The sequence below is a fragment of the Lithobates pipiens genome, unplaced genomic scaffold (genome assembly GCF_037356315.1).
Source record: "Lithobates pipiens isolate NorthernLeopardFrog02 unplaced genomic scaffold, aLitPip1_a1.2 Scaffold_30, whole genome shotgun sequence".
In the NCBI taxonomy this organism is placed as follows: domain Eukaryota; kingdom Metazoa; phylum Chordata; class Amphibia; order Anura; family Ranidae; genus Lithobates; species Lithobates pipiens.
Window position 1 is genome coordinate 150,475,347 of NW_027507791.1, and position 15,528 is coordinate 150,490,874.

Below are 15,528 nucleotides of genomic sequence, written 5' to 3' on the forward strand. Positions count from 1 at the left end.
GGATCTTCAATGGGCTTCATCTTCTGGCAGACCAGACTGAACCCAGGCCTTCACTCTCTCGTCTTCCTTCGGCACTTCCCACCAGGCATCCTTCCAGGCTGTGGCTGGGCTCCTGTAGTTGGGGCAGGAGGAGAAGGAGGGCATTGGTCGACCTGGTTGCCACTTGCCACAGCCTCCCCCCCAACTGAGGTCTTCCTGTGTATGAAAAGGGGACATCGTTTTAGTTTTTTGATCATCAATCACACCATTTTGTGATCCTGGCTTTTGCTAATTGAATGTTACCAAATAGAACAGACTATCATTCTGAGACCAGCATTTTTCTTTCCCGTCCCAATCATTTTTGGTCACTACTTTCTATTGAGATGTAAACCACTTTGAGAAATCACAACTTACTGATCAATAAGAACATCTAGTTAACATCATTAAATGTAACACAAGAAATATGTTCAACAATTCAATACCTGTCTCAAGCTGGGCCCCACCACATGTTGCTGCCTGGAAGGCCCAGGTTGGACATCAGAAGCCTCAGCTGGGGGTGAAGGATGCCTTGAAGGAAGCCTGGAGAGTGGTGGCCTGAGTGGTGGCCTGGGTACCCCTTGGTCTACCAGAAAATGCAGCCTGTCAAAGTGAACCATCCTGGGGTAATTAACAGCATCTGTATCTCCTGCTCTCAAGGAGTCCAGGTGCTTCTTTCTCTCCCTGAGATATGTAAGCTTCATGGCCACAATTTTCCGATTCAGATAGGTCATGTCTGCCGTGTGGACCATGATCCGCACCAAAGAAAGCAGTTTCTCCAGTGCTGCATTCCTCTTTGTTATGTCAGTATAAAACTTGTGGAACTACCACAGGCAGGGCATCTCCATGTACAGTTCTATGAATAACCCCATAAAGTTTGCATTTGTGAAAGGATCCATATTGTCTGCAAGACACAACACAAGACAAACCCTCAAATACTAATAATGCCATTAAAACCATCCTAATCTTGTCCCAACATCGGCCTAGATAGAAGCAGTCTAGTCTAGTGAAGCACCAAGTTAAAAATGTTACCTTCGCTTCCACGTTCGTCACGTCCGCGCCTCACTCTCTTCCCAGATCGTACGGACGATACACGTGTATTGCGTTTTATATACAGTGCGCCCGCCCCTGACGTTCTTTCCAGACTATTCCCCGCCCCTTCGCTTCTGGCGCAGTGGGGAGAGCACATGGCAGAGAGAATGCAGGTGCGCACTAATAATAGTTCCACTAACGAGGAGGAGGGTGAGGAAAGCCCAGAGCCTGAAACGTCCCGATCCAGGAAGACAAGATTTAAGGCCTCAAATATGTCTTTTGGAGAGATGTTGGAGATGGTGGACATATTGAACAGGACCGACTATGATGGGAAGTATGGACCTTACCCAAACCCAAATATCAGAAAGGCCAAGATCATGAATAAAGTTGTGAAGAGTCTTCTGAAGAATTTTGGGGTACACCGATCCAAGGATCAACTGAGAAAACGCTGGTCAGACCTAAAACTGAGGGAGCACGAGCAGTACCTAAGGATCAAGCGTGTTCTTAAAAAAAGTAAGTAGTTGTCGTGTGTTCATATGATTATTCTTGCTTGCATACTGCTCCATGTGCTTTGATTTCATGTTGTTTATTTTAAAATGGCCACTTTCAAGTTCATGGTTTCGTTCGTTCGTATGAAACATCGTTCTGCAGGGAAGTATTCCAGCTTAACAAAGTGTCCCCAATAATGTTCTCACCTTGTAACTCGGCCCAAAAACACAATTGTACAACACTTCCAAGCAATGTTTCCTATTCCTATTTCTGTCCTCTGTGTGCTAATTAATCTTTGTTTACATTCTCATAGGGGAGAGAAGACTCGGCAAGTATGAGGACACCAGGGACCACACCCCTCCCAAAGAAGGGTAACTTCCAAAAGCAGAAACAGAGGAGCAGGAGGAGGAGGGAGGAGAGATCGTGGAGGTTGGACAAATTGTCACCACAACAGGTGAGTGTCGGAGAACACAGCTTCCGGTAAGCTCATCAGTGTATATCACCATATTTGGATTACCGTATATACTCGAGTATAAGCCGAGATTTTCAGCCTCTTTTTTGAGGCTGAAAGTGCCCCCTCGGCTTATACTCGAGTCACCGCTGTCTGACTGCTCGATCAGCGTATCGAGCAGACAGACGGCGGACATTAAAATTCAAAAGCCGCGCCTCCTTCTCCGCCTCCGCCTGTGATAGGCGGAACACTGAATTTCCCAGCAGTCAGTGTTCCGCCTATCACGGACATCCGTTCATTCTCATACTACGGACGAGTATGAGAGGATGTCCGTGATAGGCGGAACACAGGCTGCTGGGAAATTGAGTGTTCCGCCTATCACAGGCGGAGGACGGAGGCGCGGCTTTTGAATTGTAGAATGGCCGCCGAGAAGAGCGGCGATCCATCGGCACGACACGGGACGGAGGAGGCACGGGACGGAGGAGGCACGGGACAGAGGAGGCACGGGACAGAGGAGGCACGGGACAGAGGAGGCACGGGACAGAGGAGGCTCGGGACGACGGCGGCTCGGGACGGAGGCTTGGGACACAGGTAGGCTGGACACACACACAAGGCTGCACGGACACACACACACACACACACACACACAGGGATGGATGGATGGATGGATGGATACACACACACACACACACACACACACACACAGGGATGGATGGATGGATGGATACACACACACACACACACACACAGGGATGGATGGATGGATGGATGAATACACACACACACACACACACACACACACACACACACACACACAGGGATGGATGGATGGATGGATACACACACAGGGATGGATGGACGGACACACACACAGGGATGGATGGATGGATGGATGGATGGACACACACACAGGGATGGATGGACGGACACACACACAGGGATGGACGGACACACAGGGATGGACAGCCATGTCTCACCCTCGGCTTATACACGAGTCAATAAGTTTTCCAGTTTTTTGGGGGTAAATTGGGGGCCTCGGCTTATATTCGGGTCGGCCTATACTCGAGTATATACGGTACATGGTGTGTTTGTTTGCTTTGCTTTGTAGGTGATGTGGAAGAAGATTCCCGTTTTACCAGTGAAAGTGCCCAGATCTTGATCGGGGAGATAATGGGGTGCAATCGGGATTTGGAAATTATCCAACAAAACATCAATGATGTTAAAAATAAAATGAAGAACATCATTGATGTTTTGGGGAGAGTGTGAAACAACAAAAACTAGATAGAGTTTTATTTTTGCTATTTTAAAAACAAAATGTTGTATTTATCGAAAGTCCAAATTTGGAAGATGCACAGAGTGTGTAAACATGCGCTATCTCCCATCATGGGGGATCAATGTATGTGTTTTGTGTAAAGTGGCTGAGATTAAGGGGTTGCAGCCCCAAAGCATGTACATTGATCCCCCATGATGGGAGATAGCACATGTTGACACACTGTGTGCATCTTCCAAATTTGTTTTTTTCAGGGGTGACACCCCATGTGATGAAGGCAATATCAGCCCAGTTTGTACATACTCATGTCTGATATTGTCTTCACTTTTCAAAGTTGAACTTTGTAAGTTCCTGTGTTCTGTATTTTACGGTTTGATACATGCCTGTTTACACAAAAACAACAAGGAAACAAAATTCTGATTAAACTCTGTTTTGGATACACAAAATCTCTTGGTTTGTTGTAAAAACCTTTTCAAAACGCACATGTGAATGTGCTTGTATTAAAAAGTTGAATTCTCAACAATGTGTGGCCTCCTTTTTCATTGCGCATAAAATGTATTTGTAGTCAAATTTGAGTTTGTGCTGAGAAGGAGTGCGATTTACTAAAGGTAACTCCACTTTGCACTCCAAGTGCAGTTTTAGGTGTACTTTTGCAGTGCACTTGTAGTGCATAGTGGATGTGCCTTTAGTAAAAAACACCCAGAGTGAGGTGTAAATTTGTACAATCATGCCATTTTTCTGCCATGGTGCTGAAAATGAGCACGATTTTGGTCAGTAATTCACAACATACATTAGTTAACAAAAACAAGGTGTGTGTGTAGCAGACCCACAACATTATTGGATTATCTGAAGAAGAGACTGTCCCCTCATCTCGCTCTGAACTTGGGTGTGCACTGTTGGTGAAAAAGGCACAACTTAAAAAAAAATGGCTAAGTGGGAGGCCACAGTCTGCCATTCCTGTGGCGTTGAAGGACACTGTGTAGTGAAACAAGAACAAAAATTAGTAATTTGACAAATCAACATTGCAAGCAGATTAGACACCCACATTTTTGGTCAAAATTCTTATAACATTTTGGGAACTGAGTATTTAAAGCCTAAAGTATAAGGTCCCCTTATGAGAGTCATCACCCCCCCATCCCCCCCCCATCTGATGGGCCCTTGCTAAAAAATGAGGGGGGATGTTTAGGACAGGTAACCCTCTCCACTTGATTGAGAGCTGAATGCCTAAATAATGTGTGATACTTTGGGAAGCCCCTCCTTAGTTACACTATTGGCAGCCCACCGGACAGGTAAGAAGTGTCATAATAACAAAATGGAAGCACATTTTGACATTCTGCTATTACATAGCAAGAAAATTAATGTGTTAAAAAAATAAAAATAGCATTTGAAAGTATTGAGGCAGGCCCTTATACTACATGCTTTGGTGAATTCATCCATAAATGTGATCATGAAAAAGGTAGGTATAGTGTGTATTGGGTTTGGTCAAGTCATCAGACAGAGGATTGCTATCAGCTGAGGTAGCAGTTGGGGAGAGGGGGGTTACTAATGAGTTTGGCACAACTTCAAAAATAAAAAAAAGGTCACTTTGCATGAATTGAAGCACACACATCACATTTGTAGAGATTTTAGGGGGTGTTTAGGGGAAAGCAATACTATGGAGCTGCCAAAAGACATTGTTAAGTAACTAGACTATAGTTTTATGGGCCAAGAAGAGCATGGTGGGGAATAGGGATGAGCCGAACACCCCCCGGTTCGGTTCGCACCAGAACTTTCGAACGGACCCCACGTTCGTTACGAACGTTAGAACCCCATTGAAGTCTATGGGACTCGAACGTTCGAAATGGAAATTGCTAACTTTAACGGCTAATATGCAAGATACTGTCCTAAAAAGGGATTGGGGACCTGGCTCCTGCCCCAGGGGACATGGGTCAATGCCTAAAATGTTTTTAAAAATGGCCGTTTTGGCGGGAGCACTGATTTTACTGACGATTAAAGTGAAAAAAAAAAGTGAAATATTCCTTTAAATATGGTGCTTGGGGGGTGTCTGTAGTATGCCTGTGAAGTGCCACGTGTTTCCCGTGTTTAGAACAGTCCCTGCACAAAATGACATTAAACGGAAATAACACCATTTAAAACTGCTTGCGGTTTCAATGTTATATCTGGTTCCTGCAATATGGTTGAAAATCATTCAGAAAAATGGCATGGGTAGCCCTCCCTGCCCATTACCAGCCTATTTGGGTCTTGTACACATATTAAGGGGAACCCTGTACCCATATTAAAAAAAGGAAATGCGTGTGGCCCCCAGGCCCTATATACTCAGAACAGCAGTATACAGGCGGTGCAAACAAGACAGGGACTGTGTAGGTTTGTTGTGTTAAGTTGAATCTGTTTGTAATTTTCAACTGGTACATTTTTAAAGTGTAGCTCCAGTCAAAAAAACTATTTTTAAGCTTTTTGGAAAACATAGGGAAGGGTTATCACCCCTGTATAATTTGTTTTGTCGTCCATCTTTTTTCATCTCACTTGCTGCTGTCTCCTTGCGTTTGCAAGTAGGAGATGTTTGTAAGTTGGATGTTTGAAAGTAGGGGCCTGCCCTATATGCTCTGCAGAAATGGCGGAACAAGGTGTTGGTTTTGCCACAACATTGTAAGCCCTCAAAGTGACTCTTGGTGGGCGCTGGAGCGCCCTGCTGTGAACGATTATATCAAGAATTGTAATTACATGCCATTGTTGAACAGTGGTAGAAAAATTGACCTTTGGTGGTTGTGGTGCTGGTGCCACAACACTATAAGTCCTCACCGTTACTCTGGGTGGGCACAGGAAGGGGCCCTCCTGTGAAATATTATATCAAGAATTGTAATTACATGTCCCTGTTAAACAGGGGCAGAAAAATTTGGCCTTAGGCACTGCTGCTGGTGCCACCACACTGCAACCTCTTCCATATACTCTAGTTTTTTTGCTGGAATTAGCCCTGCTGCAAAGCATTGCATCAAAAATTGTACTTAAACGCCCCTGTTAAACAGGGGCAGAAAAATTGGGCCTTAGGCACTGGTGCTGGTGCCACCACACTGCAACCTCTGCCATATACTCTAGTTTTTTTGCTGGAATTAGCCCTGCTGCAAAGCATTGCATCAAAAATTGTACTTACACGCCCCTGTTAAACAGGGGCAGAAAAATTGGGCCTTAGGCACTGGTGCTGGTGCCACCACACTGCAACCTCTGCCATATACTCTAGTTTTATTGCAGGAATTAGCCCTGCTGCAAAGCATTGCATCAAAAATTGTAATTAAACGCCCCTGTTAAACAGGGGCAGAAAAATTGGGCTGCTGGCATCACCCAGAACCAAAAATGTTCTTCCAACATATCAGCGGAGGAGGAAGAGGATAGACAATCAACATAACAGGACAGTCACTCAGCATCAGCATAGGCAGTCTTGAAGGGATGTGGTATTTCAAAAAAAATTATTCGGTTACATCAGCTTCAGGTGCTTGGTAGCTGTGGGTGATCCAAGACTGATTCATCTTGATGAAGGTCAGTCAATCAACTGATTCGGTGGACAGGCGCACCCTGTGATTGGTAACAAAGCCACCAGCAGCACTGAAGGTGCGTTCCGAAAGAACGCTGGATGCAGGACAGGCCAGTAGCTCAATTGCATACTGTGCAAGCTCTGGCCAGTGATCCATCCTCAAGACCCAGTAAGCCAGAGGATTTTCGGTGGGAAAGGTGTCCAAGTCTGACCTTGCCCCTAGGTATTCCTGCACCATGTAAATCAGACGCTGGCGATGGGTGCTGGAACCAATCATACCTTGGGGCTGCGGACTAAAAAATTGTCTGAAAGCATTAGTCAGACGGCCACCTTCTCCACCGCTCCTTCTGACCGATGCCTCAGCAACACGTTGTCCAGGACCAGGAGTTTGTAACCTCCCAGTCTCTGGGAACGCGTTGCACAGACCTCTCTGCAAGGCCTCCCGGAGATGTCTCATCCTCTGCTCCCTCTGCGATGGCAAGATAAGGTCGGCAACCTTACCCTTGTACCGTGGATCAAGGAGAGTGGCCAGCCAGTATTGGTCCCTCTCCTTGATCCGAAGAATACGAGGATCCTTCCGCAGGCTTTGCAGGATCAGGGAGGCCATGCAGCGTAGGTTAGCTGAGGCATTCGGTCCGGAGTCCTCTGGGTCACTAAGGACAACATGATCCGCAGCTACCTCCTCCCAGCCACGTACAAGTCCACGTGTTTCTTGGGACTGTAAATCATCCCTATAAGACTGCTGCTGCTGCTGCTGATGCTGAGTGCCAGCCTCCACCTCCATGCTGACAAAATCATCCTCCTCCTCCTCTTCCTCCTCCTCATCCTCTTCCTGTGTGATGGGTGGCACAGCAGGAACACTGTCTGGATAAAGGGGGCCTTGAGAGGCAAGGAAGTCCTCCTCTTCCTGCCTCTGTTCTGCCTCAAGTGCCCTGTCCATTATTCCACGCAGCGTATGCTCCAAGAGGTGGACAAGAGGTACAGTGTCACTGATGCATGCACTGTCACTGCTCACCATCCTTGTGGCCTCCTCAAACGGTGACAGGACAGTGCATGCTTTCCTGATCATGCCCCACTGGCGTGGTGAGAAAAAACCGAGCTCCCCTGACCCGGTCCTGGTGCCGTAGTCACACAGGTACTCATTGATGGCCCTCTGCTGCGTGTGCAGCCGCTGCAGCATGGCCAATGTTGAGTTCCATCTGGTGGGCATGTCACATATAAGGCGGTTCTTGGGCAGGTTCAACTCCTTTTGGAGCTCAGCCAGCCGAGCACAGGCATTAAATGATCGGCGGAAATGCACACAGACTTTCCTGGCCTGCTTCAGGACATCCTGTAAGCCGGGGTACCTGCCCAAGAACCGCTGCACCACCAGGTTAAGGACGTGAGCTACACAGGGCACATGGGTCAGTTGTCCCTGTCGGAGGGCGGAGAGGAGGTTGGTGCCATTGTCGCAAACCACCATTCCTGGCTTAAGCTGGCGTGGCGTCAACCACCTCTCGGCCTGCCCCTGCAGAGCTGACAAAACATCCACCCCAGTGTGGCTCCTGTCCCCCAAACAAACCAGCGCAAGCACGGCATGGCATCGTTTTGCCTGTGTACTTGCGTAGCCCCTGGAACGCCTACGGAGCACCGCTGGTTCTGAGGACAGAGCACTGGAAGAGGCCATGGAGGAAGAAGAAGAGGAAGGGGTGGAGGAGAGAGGTGTGTCACAACCAATAGTAGCATTTTGGAGGCGTGGTGGCGGAACAACCTCCAACACTACTGCACCTTGTCCTGCATCCTTCCCAGCAGCCAGAAGAGTGACCCAATGGGCCGTGAAAGACAGGTAACGTCCCTGTCCATGCCTGCTGGACCATGAGTCAGCGGTAATATGCACCTTACCGCTGACCGCCCTGTCCAGCGAGGCAAGGACATTGCCTTCCACATGCCGGTAGAGAGCCGGAATCGCCTTCCGTGAGAAAAAGTGGCGTTTGGGGACCTGCCACTGAGGAACCGCACATTGTACAAACTCACGGAAGGGGGCCGAGTCTACCAACTGAAAAGGCAGCAGTTGAAGTGCTAGCAATTTAGCCAAGCTAGCATTCAACCGCTGGGCATGTGGATGGCTGGGAGTAAACTTCTTCCGCCGGTCCAGCAGCTGGGGCAGGGACATTTGCCTGCTATAATCGGACGTGGGTGTACCACTAGCAGAGTTCCCGGAAGCACTTGGCTGTGACACACCTAATTCTACACCTTTATTCCTCTCAGAGCAGGTTTCAGAGAGGACTGAAGGTCTAGTGGGGTTGGAGATGCCAGCTGATGAGGAGCAAGGAGAGGTCCGCTTTGTTCTTTGGTGTGGGTCTTTGAGGTACGCTTGCCAACGAGCTGCATGGCAGGTCAACATATGTCTGGTCAAGCATGTGGTGCCCAAGTGGCTGATGTTTTGGCCACGCGAGATACGCTTGAAAAATATGTTGCAAATAGCAGCGGTGCGATCTGATGCACTCGTCTCAAAAAAGGCCCACACCAAAGAACTTTTAGAATAACGCGCAGAGGCAGTGCTCTGCACAGGCGGAGCTCTGCGGTGTGATTCAGTCGGTGTGCTGCCCCTAAGCTGGCCCCCGGAGGGCATCCTGCCTCGTTGGACATGTGCCTCCTCCTCCTCCTCCTCCTCCTCCTCCTCCCTCCTTCCAGGCACCCACGTGGAGTCAGTGCCCTCATCATCCCCTCCCTCTTCATCGCTGTAGCAAACCTGGCAGTATGCTGCAGCTTGTGGAACATGACTGCCAGATTGCTGTCCTTCTTGAGCATCCCCTCTCTCTGCGCTCACGCTACTGCCTTCCTCTAGCTGAGTGTCATCATCAGAGCCCATCAAACACTGGGCATCCTCCTGGAGCATGTACCCAACACTGTGCTCAAAGAGTTCAAGAGACTCCTCAGGAGGACGTGGTGGGTCTAGGGAAGGAGTCACTGATGATGACATTGAGAGGAGGGAAGGCGATGCGTTGGCAGCTGCTTTGCTACTACCCTGAGACTGGGTGAGAGAGGATGAGGAGGATGAAGAGGGCTTGGTCATCCACTCTACCAAGTCGTTGGCATGTTGCGGTTCAAGCATGTCCCATGGCCATGTGCTGATGACAATGCATCGCGTCCACGACCAGCACTGTTGTCTCTAGACACAGAGCCTGCTTGCCCTCTTTTATCGGCTCGCGCCTGTCTGCCTCTCCTTGCTGGCCTTCCAGACATGGTAATGGCCTGAAGGGAGTTGGGTAAAACAGCAGTTGGGTAGTTTATATTGTGCTGGAGGCACACAACACCCACTAACTCCTGCAGATGCCTTTTTTATAGAACACCAGAGATAAAGGGGTATATACAGATGTATACTGTGCTGTGCTGGAGGCACACACAACTTCCAATAACTCCTGCAGATGGCAATTGGGCTCAAATAGAGAACAGCTATGTAGGTGGATTATAGCGGTATGTACTGGGTACAGAGCACGCAGACAGCACGCACTATCTCCTAACACTACTGACTGCAAGCTCTATTATTAAAGATAGATCACTAGCTATATAGGTGAGGTGAATATCGCGGTGTATACTGCGGTCAGGGCACGCAGACAATAACCAGAAAACAGCAGAGATAAAGGGGTATATACAGATGTATACTGTGCTGTGCTGGAGGCACACACAACTTCCAATAACTCCTGCAGATGGCAATTGGGCTCAAATAGAGAACAGCTATGTAGGTGGATTATAGCGGTATGTACTGGGTACAGAGCATGCAGACAGCACGCACTATCTCCTAACACTACTGACTGCAAGCTCTATTATTAAAGATAGATCACTAGCTATATAGGTGAGGTGAATATTGCGGTGTATACTGCGGTCAGGGCACGCAGACAATAACCAGAAAACAGCAGAGATAAAGGGGTATATACAGATGTATACTGTGCTGTGCTGGAGGCACACACAACTTCCAATATCTCCTGCAGATGGCAATTGGGCTCAAATAGAGAACAGCTATGTAGGTGGATTATAGCGGTATGTACTGGGTACAGAGCACGCAGACAGCACGCACTATCTCCTAACACTACTGACTGCAAGCTCTATTATTAAAGATAGATCACTAGCTATATAGGTGAGGTGAATATCGCGGTGTATACTGCGGTCAGGGCACGCAGACAATAACCAGAAAACAGCAGAGATAAAGGGGTATATACAGATGTATACTGTGCTGTGCTGGAGGCACACACAACTTCCAATAACTCCTGCAGATGGCAATTGGGCTCAAATAGAGAACAGCTATGTAGGTGGATTATAGCGGTATGTACTGGGTACAGAGCATGCAGACAGCACGCACTATCTCCTAACACTACTGACTGCAAGCTCTATTATTAAAGATAGATCACTAGCTATATAGGTGAGGTGAATATTGCGGTGTATACTGCGGTCAGGGCACGCAGACAATAACCAGAAAACAGCAGAGATAAAGGGGTATATACAGATGTATACTGTGCTGTGCTGGAGGCACACACAACTTCCAATATCTCCTGCAGATGGCAATTGGGCTCAAATAGAGAACAGCTATGTAGGTGGATTATAGCGGTATGTACTGGGTACAGAGCACGCAGACAGCACGCACTATCTCCTAACACTACTGACTGCAAGCTCTATTATTAAAGATAGATCACTAGCTATATAGGTGAGGTGAATATAGTGGTGTATACTGCGGTCAGGGCACAGACAATAACCACTACACAACAGCAAGATAGGAAATCAGCCAAAAACGATCGGTGTGTACTGTGTTGAAGGTACACAGAACACCCACTGCTTCAGATGCCAACACACTACACGAGGCCGCCTCAATGGCGGCCTTATATAGTGTGGGGCGTGCACTGCACAGCCTGAGCTATGATTGGCCACAGGCATCCTGCCTGTGGCCAATCATGGCTCTCCTCGCTGCTGGCGCTGCGATTGGCCAAGCATGCGGCGTCACAGTGCATGCTTGGCCAATCATGAGCCAGCAATGCACTGCGCCATCGCAGTGCATTGTGGGCCGTGAGCGCCACGTGAATTTTGACGCGAACGGACCAAGTGTTCGGATTTCGCCGAACGAACGAACAGCCAATGTTCGAGTCGAACGTACGTTCGACTCGAACTCGAAGCTCATCCCTAGTGGGGAAGTTAGTGAGGCAAATATGCATGAGGACAAAGGGGCAGAGTATATGAATTAGAGCATATTGCAATGATGGTAATTAGGGAATGAGGGAAGAAATGCAAGACATTAGCAATCATGAAATACATAGAATGTGATGTTTAAGGATAAAACTTAGCATAATATAGTCCTTCTGCAGGACCTGAATGATGGCAGAACAGGTCTCTGGAATAATGATCCCCAGAGCCTGGGGGGAGATGCCTGTAGAGAACTTGAGGTCCTGAAGACTTCTCCCTGTCGCCAAGTAGCGCAACGTGGTGATGAGCCTCTGCTCCGGAGTGATGGCTTGCCACATGCAGGTATCCTGCCTACTGATATAAGGGGTCAGCAAAGCCAGCAGATGGTGAAAAACGGGGTCCGTCATCCTGAGAAAATTCCTGAAATGATCAGGATTATTCTCGCGGATCTCACGGAGCAAAGGCATGTGCGAGAACTAGTGACGCTGGCGCAACCAAATCTTAGTCCACAAAAGCCTCCCCTCCCTGTTCATGGACCGGGCTTGTGTCAAAGTAAGAACCCCAACATGAAGCCCCTGCACAGCACAAACTGTACGATGAGTACGTAGACGAAACATGGTTTGAAAACGGTCGGCTGGTCAGAACCGACACCAGAAAGCACTGATAAACAGCAAGGCCTGAAAGAACGACCTGAATAGCAGAAGCAAGCAGACAATAAGAAATGCCTTTCAAAGCGTAGTATACCAAGATATAGTCCACAATGAGATACAAATACTTAATGACTGCACGCACTGATTATCAGATACGCAAACACAAGCACAAACTGAAGAGCAGTAGCGATCTGAATCACTAATGTGAAAAGCGCGAATCGTCTCTCCCCAAACTTCTACTAACACGAAATCAGCAGAAGGAGCCAAAAGGGTGCCGGACGTGGTACTGAAATTCCCTTTTCTACTCCTGCCGTACACGGCTTACGTCACCGCGTTCTTGGCAACCGCAAAATCAGACAACTTGGTCCGACCGTGTGTATGCAACAGTTTGAGACACAATCCGTCAGACAAAATCCGACGGATTTGGTTGGCAGAATGTCCGACCGTGTGTACAGGGGCAAAGAATCAGGAAGATTTCTCCCACCCTTGTTTGTTGGTTTGGGGGGCTACCTAGCAAGATTTCTTGTAGTACGGGGTTGGGATGGTTTCAATAGTGTGCAGTTCTTGGTGGGGTATGTTTTTTTCATGACCGTTCACGTTATGCATTCATTTCTCACTAGTCATAGCAGCAGAGGGAGTTCTATGGGGTATTTGAAGGCCGTGCTGGATAAAATAATGGAGAATTAGGGGAGTTGGGCCCATCTGGAGGTATGAGTGTCCCTTCCCTTCCTAATAATGCAATAGTAACAATGGTATTAAGTTTATTTATCTGGTAGGAAGTAAGTGGTAATTGTCTCTGAGCCAGTGCAAGTTGTGGCTGGGGGCCTTTCATGGGGTCACAGTTAACGGTTGGTCAAGAGAAAATAGCCCTTCAAAGACCTTAGACCGGGTAGAATTAAGCTGAGGTTTTTTGGTTTAATGGTTATGTATAAAATGTATTTATGAATTACAATTGTTAATGTTGATATTTTTATTTCAGTTTTTGTAATAAAAGGCTGCTATGATCATTTGACTCCAAAAATATTATGTGTCGTCTGGTCAATATTGGAGAGGAAGGAATGGGGTCAATTGTTTATTTTACAGGAAGCCTAAGCCTCAGTAATCTGCACATCCCTCAGTCATATCATTTTCATCTTAATGAAATATACAAAAGTATGTTAAAGCAATAATATCAGCAGTAAACCATAAAACCACAAGCACTGTACATATCCAAATGCTCTATGTCATTCATGCATGTATTTGACCCTGCCTACAAACTGTAAATCTTCATCCCCTACTGTCAATCATCATTAACGCCTTAGAGAACCATGTAAAGAGATTTGTCAGGCAAACTTAATCTGACTCATAAATCTTTTACAAGTCTTGAACAGGGGAAACAACAATCTCTGACAGGTGAGAGAAAAATTTGATTACTATTACATTAGCTTTACCTTTGTTACCATAACAATTTAGTGATGCAATAAAGCATATAAGACCTTTGCTTGCTTTCATTTAAATGATAATGTAGGAGCCTATGCTCTTGGACAATTTCCATAGTCTCCAGAACAGTTTGCATACCTGTCTACTTAAAAGACCACAATTGCTAAAAATGTTGTGTTCTGATAACTGCACATGTGTAATAAATATACATAAAACTATTTCGTTTATGAATTTCACATGCATTCAGACATTTTTTTTTTCACATTTATCAACCATGTCACGTCATTCAGCTGGCAGAGACCCTTTTGCTGCCAGAGCAGTTTTTGCATTCTTTACATTCTTTTCTTATGTCAAATGATATTCGTGCAACGTTTTAAGCATATTTTCAGAGAAAAATCTGCCAAAATTAATTTAAGTGCATAAAAAAATATATATTACACAACATATAAAAGATAAGGTTGTATTGAGCAAACAGATGCCCAGCATGTCAAACCTTAAAATTGCATATTCCTGTGAAACAGTGGCAAATGTTGGTACCCAGAATGTCACATAGATGACACTCTAACCACTTGCCAACTGCCTACCGCAGATATACTGCGACAAGTCGACTCTAAGGCGCAAAATGACATACCTGTACTTCATTTCATTCAATATTATTATTATTCACGATTTATATAGCGCCAACAGTTTACGCAGCGCTTTACAATGTATAGGGGGGACAACACAATTACAGTACAATACAAAAGGTACAGGAGGGCCCTGCTCGTAGAGCTTACATTCTAAAGGGAGGGGGTGGTGGTACAAAAGGTAATAGCTGCAGAGAATGATTTGATGGTCGTTTGATTTTTGATTCAATAGACACTGGGGGGGGGGGGCGCTGGAGGCACGATTGTGCACTGATTGGACACAGGGGATGCCAAGCAGCAGATTCTGTGGACCCGATGTCCGCCGGCCACCAGCAATTGTTCCCAGGAGAGGCAGGACGGCGATCTGACAGGGAAGAAGATGGAGATCTAGTGTTCCGGCTAAGCTGGAACACAGATCTCTGCCTTTACCCAGTCAGAGCAACGCCCAAACAGTTAACAAGCACCCCTAGGGAAACACTTAACCCTTTGCTCGCCCCTGGTGTTAACCCCCTTCCCTGCCAGTCTTATTAATACAGTATTAGTGCATATTTTTTAGCACTGATCACTGTATTAGTGTCACTGGTTCCCAAAAAAGTGTAAAAAATAACAGTTAGGTGTCCAATTTGTCTGCCGCAATGGCACAGTCCTGCCAAAAATCACTGATCACCGCCATTACTAGTAAAAAAAATAAAAAAATAAAAATGCCATAAAAATATCCCATAGTTTGTAGACACCATAACTTTTGCGCAAACCAATCAATATACCCTTATTGGAATTTTTTTTTCCAAACTTGTGTAGTTAAATACATATTGGCCTAAATTGGTGAAGAAATTAGTTTTTAAAAAATATATATATATTGGATATGTATTATAGCAGAAAGTAAAAAAAAATATTTTTTT

At 46.5% G+C, this 15,528-nt stretch overlaps 1 protein-coding gene across 2 annotated transcripts in view; it reads left to right on the forward strand.

The window, feature by feature from the left end:
* The first annotated feature begins 13,892 nt into the window (after window positions 1–13,892).
* Window positions 13,893–15,528, forward strand: part of LOC143943298 (acyl-coenzyme A thioesterase THEM4-like) — a 31,759-nt gene continuing 30,123 nt past the window's right edge. For both annotated transcript variants that reach the window (XM_077464949.1, XM_077464948.1), the window contains exon 1: window positions 13,893–13,976. The gene's annotated coding sequence lies outside the window, so the exon portion shown is untranslated. The remainder of the gene's footprint in view (window positions 13,977–15,528) is intronic.